Source organism: Pyxicephalus adspersus, chromosome 11 (genome assembly GCF_032062135.1).
Source record: "Pyxicephalus adspersus chromosome 11, UCB_Pads_2.0, whole genome shotgun sequence".
In the NCBI taxonomy this organism is placed as follows: Eukaryota; Metazoa; Chordata; class Amphibia; order Anura; family Pyxicephalidae; genus Pyxicephalus; species Pyxicephalus adspersus.
The window spans coordinates 43,637,902-43,650,425 of NC_092868.1; the positions used below are offsets into that span (position 1 = coordinate 43,637,902).

At 39.5% G+C, this 12,524-nt stretch overlaps 1 protein-coding gene and 1 long non-coding RNA gene across 2 annotated transcripts in view; one reads left to right on the top strand and one right to left on the bottom strand.

The window, feature by feature from the left end:
* FAAP20 (FA core complex associated protein 20) overlaps positions 1-12,524 on the bottom strand; it is a 104,907-nt gene that overhangs the window by 34,271 nt on the left and 58,112 nt on the right. The gene's annotated exons all lie outside the window — the stretch shown is intronic.
* The window catches only part of LOC140341509 (uncharacterized), a 24,788-nt gene continuing 20,871 nt past the window's right edge, over positions 8,608-12,524 (top strand). Inside the window, exon 1 of the long non-coding RNA XR_011922894.1 lies at positions 8,608-8,667. This is a non-coding gene — a long non-coding RNA (uncharacterized lncRNA). The remainder of the gene's footprint in view (positions 8,668-12,524) is intronic.

Below are 12,524 nucleotides of genomic sequence, written 5' to 3' on the forward strand. Positions count from 1 at the left end.
AAAAACCTTAAAAGATGTGGGTGCTCTGGGCAACTGTCCAAATTGTCTGACCCTGCATTTAACTCTCGGGATTGCAGCTTTGCAAAATTAGATTCAAATATAAAAAGACCCCTATTTTTAGGCAACAGGAAAACTACATGCTTTCAAGCCACATAAAACAAGTTTGTTCTCTTTTAATCTCCACGTATACACACTATCTTCCTGAGATGCGAAGGATAGGAAAACTCCAACTTGCAATTTGTTTTTTTTTTGGGGGGGGTGGTGGTCTTGTTTCTCCTCCCATTTTACTACTATAAACACAATAGGGACAAAACCACATGCACAAAAGGCACACTTTCATGCATTCTTGGGCATCTTAACTTATCTACACCAAAATAATGCATACTACAAAAATACATCAGGGGATCTAACACTAACCCAGCATCCAAAAAGTTTTACCCCTAAACTTTATTAGCACAATTTGAAAAAAATATGGATAACCTTAAAGAATTTTAGCCTCATTTGTACCTTGATTTTAAAGTAAACCATAAAATTGAAGTCAGCAGACCTTAAAAATCGTAGTCTTGTGGCTGGCTGATGGCGGCTTGAGACGCACATCGCCTCAGCTCTCCTCTGCTCAGGGGAATCCCTAAAGTGTAAGCACTTTTAGTGCCTTCTTTTCAGATCCGGATGGGTCCTAAAGGTAGGGGGACCCGGAAGGAACGTACGGCCAGTAGCCGGAGTGCTGCGAACCATATGTCCAGCTCTCCAAGCTCTCCGATCGAGAGCCCACACATCCCTTACACCATGGAAGAATCTTCTTCATCCATCACCTCTCCAGCAACAGGTAAGGATAACTGGGACTGGAGGGCACATACTAGGGCCTTGCCCACTAGACAAAATTTGAAATTGAGCATTGGCAGGATAGAAGGAAGCTGCAAAACGAAATTCCAGGCCATGCAGTGTACCCTACAGCAAGTTACAGCTACTACTCTCACACTGCAAAATACCTGTACTGACCTTTTTACCCAAATGGCAGCCCATAGTGCAATCCTAGAAATAAATGAAGCCCAACTTAACACTTTGTTCTTGCTCCATGACGATGTTGAAAATCGTAATTGACGCAATATTATACGCATCAGGGGGCTGCCAGAATCTGTTCCAAATTCAGAACTTCAAACCGCAGCATGCTCTATTTTTGCATCACTCCTAGGTGTTCCCCCTGATGTGGATCTGGAGATCGATCGCATGCACAGAACACTGGACCCACACAGCAAGGACTACCAGCGGCCAAGAGACGTGATCTGCAGGGTCCATTTCTTCAGAACCAAGGACAACATTATGAGGAAGGCCAGAGATGCTGAGCCTATTAAGTATGCAGGCGCACACCTCCAACTACTATCAGACATATCCAAGTTCACGTTGGATCTCAGAAGAGCCCTTAAGCCACTACTCAACGTCTTGAAGGAAAGGAACATTCCTTATAGGTGGGGGTATACCTTCCACCTGATTATACGCAAGGGCGGCAAAAACCACATCCTTTGCTCCCCCGCAGATCTTCCTCAGTTACGTGCGGATCTACATCTTCCTTCCATCACACTACCAGAATGGCCGTCAGCGATGCCCACACCACACCGGAGTCCTCCTACTACCTCCTCTACCCATCAGCAACACTCTCTACCTCCAGCTTCTCCAACACCCACTGAAGCCACTACAGAATGCACTACAGGTTCCAGTTCGCAGCGAGCGACCTCCCCCCCACAATGCTTCTAAGTTTGCAGAGAATGACTTTCAGATTCCCAATCAACGGAACAGCTTTTGTCTATGATTGCCTGGCCTCCCGCCACATCCACCTCAATTCCCAGTCCCACAGGCGGACATTTACATTGGAATACTCTCCTTATACTTAGATACTGTAATGATGCCATATTCACCAGCAAGAACTATCAGCCCCAGGGGAGGGGGGTTTCTCAGGCATACACCTGCATTCAATGCTCCTGACCGGTTATCGCTACCCCCTTGGTTTAGAATTTTTCACTACAATTACTTCGCAGCAGTTGCACAGGGATGCGATATTTGCAATTTCTCGAATATGTAGATGGAACTTTTTTATTTTATGTTTTCTACATCTCTCCGATTACAGGAGTTCCAGCACAGGAGTTGACCATATGGACATGGTTTGCTCCCCTTACCCCGTTGAACTCCACATAAATCGGTAGCTATGTTTTTTGTTTTTCCTATCTGTATTTTTTTGTTGTCCCCATAAGGAATGGAAACTAGTTACTAGCCGCCATCTCCCACTAGCTGCTTCGTCTTTAGTTGGACTGTTAGCTAGCCACCTAAAACATTAGACCGATAGGTCCGGGGCCACTAGTGATAGATATAATATAATGCAGTTTCTCCTTCTTAGTGGGTCCCACAGGCTCCCTTGATATGTTCACTGCACAAAGTTACAGCTGGCAGGTACTTACTTGTTTATTTTTATATACTCAGGGAGAATTCAGTATGTGTTTTTTAGCATATGTATCTCATATATTCTGACTTATGCCTTAATGCCTCTATTACGTAATTGTTTTGAATACAGTTTATTATGCGCTGTTTGTTGGATATAATGTATATTTTCGGTTGTGCGGTTTCCCCCGGGCGGGATATGTTTTGTTCTGTTTATTCTGGCTGTAGACCAACACTTTCCCATATAGGCCTACTGTCTTTACCAGACGGAAGTTTGGGGCTTTTTTTACTATACCACTTTTTCACCCCAACGCGCAAGAACCTAGCCCGCCTTGCTCATCTGGTGACCCTACCCACTCGCCCCAATTTTGTCACCCAATGCGCAACCACAAATATTGAAAAACCGTACCTTCAACACTAAGGGCCTTAATAGCCCCAACAAGCGTTCACAATTTTTATACGCTCAACACAAAGCAAGAGTGCAAATATTGCTCCTCCAATAGAACCTTTTTCAGACCAATCAGATCCCTTCTTTCTGAAACCGCTATTCCGGTCCCAGAGTTCTAATCCCGAATCCAAAACCAAAGGCATCTCCATAGCGTTCCACAAAACTTTACCAGTACAGATCCATATGGGATAAGAAGTTTACATTCGCTTCCTTCTATGCACCCAATCAACAACCCACAATGGCCATCTCTCAGTATTTGGAGACCCTAAAGGGGGTCGCGGAAAGTAATATCATAGTAGGAGGCGATTTCAACTTTGCACTAGACCCCCACATTGACAAATCTTCTGGGAAAACTCACATCTCCTATTCTAAGCTTAATTCCTTCCGTACCAAGTTACATGACCTTAGATTATTGGACATTTGGTGCACGCTTCACCTGACGAGCAAGGACTACACTTTAAATCCACACCCACTCTGTATGTATTCCTGCATAGATTATATACTAGTGAGCCACCCTACACGCGACTTGCACCCGAATGCGTCCATAGACTCATGCCCCTGGTCCGACCCTTCCTCAGTTTCGTTGACCCTTCATATCCCTCAAGCAGGCTCCAGAGAATGGACATGGAAATGTATTGATTCCCTTTTCAAAGATTTGATATGTGCTAAGGTGGTCCTAGACACAATATCCAATTTTATTAGGGACCCTACTTCCCTTCCTATACAATGGGAGGCAATGAAAGTGGTTCTCAGGGGTCTTAATACAGCAAGGGGCCAGACTTAAAAAGATTAGAATACAAGACATCATACTCACTTCTGACAAAGTCCGCTCCCTAGAACACCTACACAAGCAAAACATGGCCCCTAATGGATTCTTAGAACTAACAGCGGCTAGAACACACCTCCTGGAATTATATAATTTAGCACATCAATGCCACCGGGATCACTTCCGTAAACTGATCTATCAATATGGGGATAAATTTGGTAGACTCTTGGGACGAGGACTTCATCCACGCACGTCAACCACATATATACCCTCTATACAGAAAGCTAATGGTATGATGACATCTATTCCCAGAGACACCCTGCAGGCATTCCATAAGTACTATTCAGATTTAAACAATTATATATCTGAAACGGCCCTCCCAGTATTAGACCCAGAGGTGATATCTTCTTTAGAATCCCCATTCACTGTGGAAGAGTTCAGCGCAGCAATAAAATCTACACCAGCGGGTAAAAGCCCAGGTCCAGATGGGTTTACTCCTCGATTTTACAAGGTACATGCCCTTAACCTAGCCCCCTTCCTAAAAAAAGTGTTCTCCTCTGTATCTATAGATACAACAGTTTCCACCGCAAAATCTTGAATCTCACATTACAGTACTCTCCAAGGGCGTCACGTTAGGGGATACACATTACAAACTCTCACTATATGCGGACGATTTACTCTTGTATATATCTTCCCCACACATTACGATTCCTTCCATAATGAAGGAATTTGATAAATTTAGTCTCTATAGTAATTTTAAGGTGAATTACTCAAAGTCTGAAATTCTCACCAATACTTTAGACACTGTCATCTATTAGTACTAATACGTCTTTTAGGATACGCAGCAAGGCAATTAAATACCTGGGTATTCTGATCACATCCGATCCCTCTAAGTTATTTACAAATAATTACACCCCATTATATAGTAAACTACAATCGGACCTCCAGAAATACGACTCCCTACCCCTAAATTGGTTCACACGTATCAACACTCTCAAAATGGATATATTGTCTAAGATAATATACATGTTTTAAACAGGTACGTACGTGTTTTAAAATATAGTCCCTGTATTTTTACTGGTAACCTACTTCCGTAAACTTCACAGGTTATTCCAAATTTCTGTGGAGAAAGAAATGCCCCCGGTTAGCATTCTGCACCCTAGCCAAATCTAAGGATAGAAGCGGGGTAAGAGTTCCTGATATATACTAATATCAGGCTTCTGTCATAGTGCGATTGATAGATTGGTCCAAAACAGAGAATCAAAGGAATGGGTACTGCTAAAGGAATTTCTCTCTCTCCAATCTCAGGTCCCTACCTTGGGTGGACCGGTCTTTCTTACATCCGACTTTTCCCATACCTAAACTCACCAACAATTTACTACATATCTGGGATGTTTCTATTAGACTAGGCACCCTTTCCACGAGTCCAGGCCCCATGACGCCATTATTTGGTAACCCAGCATTTCTGCCAGCCATGGGTGCAACTCACTTTTTATCCTGGTCTGCCTCTGATGATCGCCACCTAAAGATTATTCTTCCCCCTATGTCATCCCTCCATATATCAAACGGAAGTAAGTTGCTTTCTTGGTTTTCATACAGACAACTGACCTCCTTTGTATCCTCTTTCATTAATACATCCCTGCTACATAGAAGCCTGACATAATTTGAGGAGACACAGCTCAACTACACGCCCCAAACATGTTGTCTTCATGTTATACAGGCTGATTGCCCAGAAGCCTGACCTCACCATCCCTGTGTATACTCGGTATTGGGAGAGAGATTTAGGTGGATTGATAACTACGGAGGATTGGGAGAAATCCTTCATCCTTACCCATGAGGTCGCACTGACTTGTAGGGCCCAGGAGACCAATTACAAGATATGTGTAAATGAAAGAGGTGACCCCACCTATGATCTTACTAATAAGGCTGCCAACCCCATAGTGGATCAAAGCATACAGAAACAGAAGAAAGACGTGTTAGGCAAAACGCTTAAGTGTATTTTTCAAATAAACACAGTGTAGTTAGCACAAAAATAATAGCCATGCGATTCTCCATGCTGACCATGGGGTTTACACGTCTTCCTTGATTTTTCACTCATACAGCTTGTTTGGTATTCTCTATAAATTGTATCTAGGGTTGGTAGGCACAGTGGATTGTGGAAAGATGTATTTCTTCAGTTTGTCCATTATGAGCATAGGGTTGCATAAGCACTTCTCACTTTTAATTAAGTACCAATAGTCATTGCATGGTAGTAGGTCAAATTAGAAATATGCCATTTTACAGAAGTAACCAGATATTAAGCAGAAACTAAGCCATGTCAAAACATATGAAGTGTCAGCTTTTGTAATAGGGTTCAGCATTTTGCCATACTTATAAATAATAACTGTGTAGCATCTAACTTGCAAAGACAGAAATGGAGAAACAAGGACAAAATACACTATGCAGTCCATCAAGTCTTCTCATTTATCACTTCTTTAGCTTTTTTATTTGATAGATAGATTTTATTTGATAGATAGATCTATGTTTGGGATAAACATGTTTAAATTCATTTAAAAAGAAAAAAAGACCAAATTACATTGGGGACTGCCAACTAAAAGATTGATTTTTTTTAATGCAAGATCAGCAGTATAAGCCAGGAAGTTAACGTTATCAAGCTAAGTTCACAACCTGCACAAATTAGTTCCTACTCTGTGAAGTACACCAGAAACCCCAAAGTCCAAAAGCTCCATTATGCAAAGCACCCTCACTATTAGCTATTGCTAAGACACAGCATGTAGAGGGGCCAATACAATTCCATAAATTGAAGGTCCAATTTCTATGTTGGTACTCCCCAGGACTCTAGGCCCCCCAGAGGGCACTACAAATGTTTTGACAAAACATGTAGGTGATGATAGATTGGAAACTTTAAAGAAAAATAGGAAATCTAGCCCAGAGACCTGTAATATCCTGGTCAATTTCTAAAAAAAAAAAGAAATAGAAGTGATATGAAAGCATGACTGCCAGTTTTTTTCTATTTCAGATGTTTTTTAAATCCCATAATATTCCTGAGTTTGGATTCTGTGTAGGTATTAAAGGCAAACAATAAAGGTATCAAGGGACATGGAGTCTGTAGGGGAAGAATGACAACAAAATATCTCTTAATAATCTAAATTTACATACCTTCTACAACATGTTCAGTGATTGCCTGTATTCTCCTTTACATTATTACAGTCTTTAAATGTAAATACTTTAAGTTTCACGTTAGTTTTGGATACAATATGGATGGGTTAATTCTTGGCAGAGGAGATTTCCCTTTACCAGTAGGCACAAGAAGAAATCTCTCCAAATAGAAGACGTACTCTCTTAGTTGTTACTGTAATAAATGTCTGGAAGACTTTCTCTCTGCTCCTGTTTTGGTACAAAAAAAAAATTCTCTTAATTTTAAATCGATATTGTGAAGTGCATTCAGCACAGAAATACAACAGCTATGCGGTGGTGCAATTGGGGATGCTACATGATATGCCATTATATTATACTGTCACTCCCCATGGTTATGTTTATGAACCCTCACAGGTTTAAAGCGTACTTAAACTCAGAATTTTCACTTTACATAAAAGGGTAGACAATCCTTTTATTTAAAGTAAAATTATATTGTATTTTGTGGGGTTTTATTAAGTGCAACACCCTGGGTGCATCACCACCCCCTTAATTCTTGATCATCTGGGCAATCAAGAATGAATGGGAGCGCAGAGCCAAGAGATGCTCAGGCATGTGCAGAAGGAGCAGCCAAGAGCCTCACGGGATGAGAGACAAAGCTATCCCGGGAAGCTCTGCGCTCCCATTCATTCTTGATCGCCTACGTGATCGAGAATTAAGGTGACGGTGCTGCACCTTTTTCTTTAAAAATAAAAGGGGTGTTGCACTAAAGAAACAGAGAATTTTTACTTTAAATAAAAGGTTTACCCTTTTTTGTAAAGTGAAAATTCTGAGCTTAGGTAAGCTTCAAAAGAAAGAGATGCCGATCTCCCGCAAGCACGGAGCCCTTTCATCAATAGGTAAGTAATTGCCGATCTCACACATGCACAGTGAGATCGGCATACTTTTTTCTGCATCGGGTGACTTAGGAAAAAAAAACCAGAAAAAGGAGGAGAAGACGGCAGAGCCTGGCACTCCCTCTGCGCCAACCTGAAGGCGGATACAGGACAACCTGATGGAACAAACCTACCGACAGATCGACTGCTCTGCGGGATTGAAGACAAGTATGATTGTTTTGTTTTGAGTAGTTTTGGGTTTACTTCCTCTTTACATTTAAAACCATTACCAACCCCTGATTTAAATGGAATAGATTGCAGGTAGTTCCCCTGTCCACTTAATGCTTAGTGGCCCGCACATGTTGTATCAGTGGCGTAGGAATGAGCGGAAGAATTGTCAAACTTGTATTCACTGAATATATTTAATGCAACTACATAAATTTGTCTTGATTTTAGCCTCTTGTATTCCCCTGTACATCTACACTCAGGGTGCGGTGTAGTATGTTGTGTCCATTAGATGTATAAATGCTGGAGAATGCATTTTAAGGCATCTTATATTGTATTACATTTTCATGCATGTTTGTTATTTTAACAAAAGGGTATGAAAGGGACCTTAAAAAGGTATTCTGAGCTGCATGTGTTGGATTTCTAAACACAAGTTCAGATATTATTGCTGAAATGAAAAAAACATTTCCAGTATTATTCTCCATATATTGGCTTTCCACTCTCTAATGATAGCTGTGGAAACTAAAGGAATGTAATGTTTTTTTCATTCCCCAGCCACTGCAATCATCTCTTGCCCTCCTGAGACATGAGTCACTGGCTGGCTTAATGACAGGACCTCTTGAGATGCCCAGGACTGGCTGATGTGCATAGCTAACTTTGAAAGGGCTGTACACCTACACAACTGGAAAATTGCTTTCACTGCTTCTCTCTGAAAATTATACCACACGGTGAAGCATGCTTCAGTCTTGGTCCAAACTGTACAATATTTCAGACACTAGTCACCCAAGGTAAGGCACTTTAATTCCTCTTCAATTAGTTTACCATACATCTAGGTAGACAAAGCCTTAGTGTTTTAAAAAGCTTACAGCTTAAAAGGTCATTGCTGTGGTGAATAAAAATCAAGTAAGAATTTCCATTAATAGGAACAGCCACTTTGAGCCTATTAGTGTTTCTGCGAAAAAGTCCGGCATCTCCAGTCCTAATGATTTTTTGTAGCTGTTGGTATGTTTATTAAATAGTAGCACCAGCTATAAAATTCTATATCATGGTATAACATTTACAATAATCCCCATGAGCAACTATTTAAAAGAAGAATTGCCTAAACAAAAGGACAGTTCCAAACCCTAGAGGCACAAACATGGGAACGTCACACACGATTACCCTGCAAGTAACTCTGAGCAATCTCTTTGCCTGCAGTTACATGTAGTAGCAACTGGATTTTGTACAAAAATGGAAGTGACCCTTACATTAGTACAAATAGACAACGCCACTCCCCAAATATTAATATATAAGATTTGTTAATAAGAGTTCGACAGTGGGACTTTCTAGGGTTATCGTATTAAAATCAATACTTTTATTAAACACAAAAGGCTCTCTCTCTCTTTATATATATATATATATATATATATATATATATATATATATATATATATATATATATAAATATTGTTAGACCTGCGGGTCGTGCCTACTACAGGAAGTTGCCTGAGCAATCTCATGGTCTTAGTTTGTCTAACTCCAAGTGCAAAGGTGCTTCTTCTGTCTGCCTTGCTGTGTACCGGATCTTGTTTATCGAACCCTTGGACTTTGCCTGTTTGCCGCCTGACCCTGACCTCGGATTTTGTTTACGGACTTTTGCCTGATTTCCGCCTGACCTTGACCTCGGATCTTGTTCATGGACTTTGTCTGATTGCCACCTCTCCTTTACCCTCTTGGCCACACAAGCCCCCTCGGTGATAATGATGATAATAGTAGCAGATGAGAAAAAAAAATACTAAATGCAAAATCAACATCACTGAGATGGATAAAATATTCTTCCCTAAAAGTCATTCTCTGTTGAACATCTAGCTATGTAACTGCCTATAATCAATAATAATTTTGATTAGCATAAGGCTTAGTCTACACGGACTGTTTCCCCAGTGTTTAACCTGAGGCTTTTAAAACCCATGTTTGAAATCCCCATGCATTACAATGAGTTAATCTACACCAGTTTCCTTGAGGCACGCTTATGACACTTATCTTAAACGTTGCTTGCAACGTTTAAAAAAAATTAAAACGCTGGGTTAACGCTGGAAAATGCCCACAAACGTGGGAAAACGTGAATAAACGCTTCTATTGATTTCAATAGGATGTTTTCCTGTGGTTTCCAGAGTTTTTGAGCACCTAATATGCAAATTAGCTAAAAACACATTTTCGTAAAAAAGGCGTTTTCCGGCCATTTCAAAGGCAAGCTTTCAAATGCTAATAAAAGTGCATACAAATGCACGTTTTTAAAAAACATCCATGTAGACCCAGCCTAAAAACAGCAATTCCTAGAGCACTAAAATGCTTGGTAGTGCAAATAAAAGCAAACAATCAGATACGGGTGGCATGGCAGGCATTGCAATACAATAAACTTATCTTGCTGATCACAATTTTTTATTAATTTCAACATATTTATGGGTTTTTCAAAATAAAAATAGCAATACAGTAACTAAAATTACAACTATAGGCCCACAAGGGAACATACCCACCATGGTGAGGTTGCAAATCCAACAGTAGAATATCACAATTTTATTCTAATTATACTCACATTCCCTTCCATTATGGCCACCGCTATATTCACCCCTGAGATCTAGGTAACCAAAGCAGGAGGTGATCATTTCACTGTCCCTGTGATTCTGATTTTCATTTTTTTTTTATAAACTGGTAATATAATCTTTCATTTTGGTGTTATAGGTTGCATTGAGTAAATACAGCTCGAAAAATAATTTTTGTGTCTTCATTTCAATGAGTGAATATTCTGAAGGGGATGAATCTTTTTTATACCCATTGAACAAATATGAGCTGCTTGAGGAGCAGGAATAAAAATGCTGAATCCTAAGAAACAAAGCAATTAAATGGATGGAGCATTACAAGTTGCTCAAAAGCTTTATGTAGTGGAAGAAATGCAAAGGAACACAGATTTGTGGCTCAACATTTAGACTTGACAGCTGATTTCAAATAAAAATAAATGAATTCTGAAAACACTAGACGGAGTTAAATATTTTTCTTCTGTGCTGAAAGGGTTATTGCAGCAATTGTCTGATGCAGCATGTACGGGATTACAGCTTGTTCTTGCATGGTGGGACCCTAATGGCAGGGAAAATGAAATGGTGCAGCTCTAAAGCACAATAGGCTGTTTAGCAGAGGGAGTGAATTATTGGTAAAGTACAATATGCCATGGATATCAAGCTGAGCTGGACCTGAATATACCAGATTCCCAATATGTGGTATAGGAACTCAGGTAGGCACTTCAGGATGTAAACATGTTTATCAGAGTCAACACAGAAGATCTGGTTTTAACATTTGGAAAATCTAGGAGATCATTTGTAAAAAACAAAAAACAATCCTGTTTATAAAAAAGAATTAATGGTTTGCTTGGAATTTACAGATTAAACATTTTAGGATGTACTTGAAACACAATCTTTGTTGAAATACAGCATACAAGGTTTTTATTTGTATAGATTATTTAGTCTTTTTCAACCAAAGTGAAGGTATTTTTAAATATACGCTAAATTTAAATGTAAGGTCATTTATGTAGAAGGTTTTTAATTATATTCATATAAGAATATATGAGTGCTCCCCATTAATTTATGGATCACAGTTATCCTCTTGGTTTCCCAATATACACATTATAGGCTCTAACGTCAAAACAATGCAGAGGTCCAAATTTGTATAGTTTATTATTTAATATTTTTTTTTGCTAGTTAAATAAAACATGAAATGCTCTATAGATATCAAAAGTATTTTAGCCTGTGACTACAAGTGATAAAGGGTGACTCAGAGGCTCAAAAGAAAAGTAAAAAATTAATATATAAAATAAAGTTGGTACACTGTAATCCGATTTATCCCATTCGACCTGAAAGACACATGCCCTATAAGCATACAATCACAGTTAAGCTTCCAGTAGCCTAACAAAGCAGCGAACACATATCACATTTATAGACCTGATGAATTGTGCTTAGTTTTACATATGGAGCTGTTATATTAGAAGTGTTTACACATTTTAGTTTTTCGTGGTCATCTAAAGGAACTCTTAAATAGTAAAATCTCACAGAGTCTAACCATTCACACACAAAAACGTGCAGCATCTTTATACCTGAATATGTTACACTTTTATAAAAGTTTACATGGAGACATTTCAGTATTCTGCGTATGGGTTCTTCACAAATAGAGTCTGACATTGTTTACTAGCAGATGCATGTGTCATGTGTAACTAAGGAAGGTAGTATGGCTAAAGTTAAACATTTGTTGGCAGGTAAGATATTTATGTATTTTATCCATGCATATGATTGCACATTCTAATGAAACTGCTCATAATTTAGGGTTTCTAAATAGCACATCATGTAAATAGCATGGAGTTTTAAAGGCAGCTGCACCAAAAAGTGCATAAAGACTTTAAGTTACTTCATTCATAAGTTACTTCAGATAGGTTTGCTTAAATACAAAGGCCCATTCACACCAATATCCCTATGGCAATGTGTATAATATAGTAATGCATGCATTGTGCATTTGGGTGCTGCAGCACAACACATTGCCCCTGATTCATCAAGCAAAATCGGATTATCGGTCGCGCATTCGTATTAGCGATCCGGAATCGTGCGCGATCGCGCTATTCAACAAC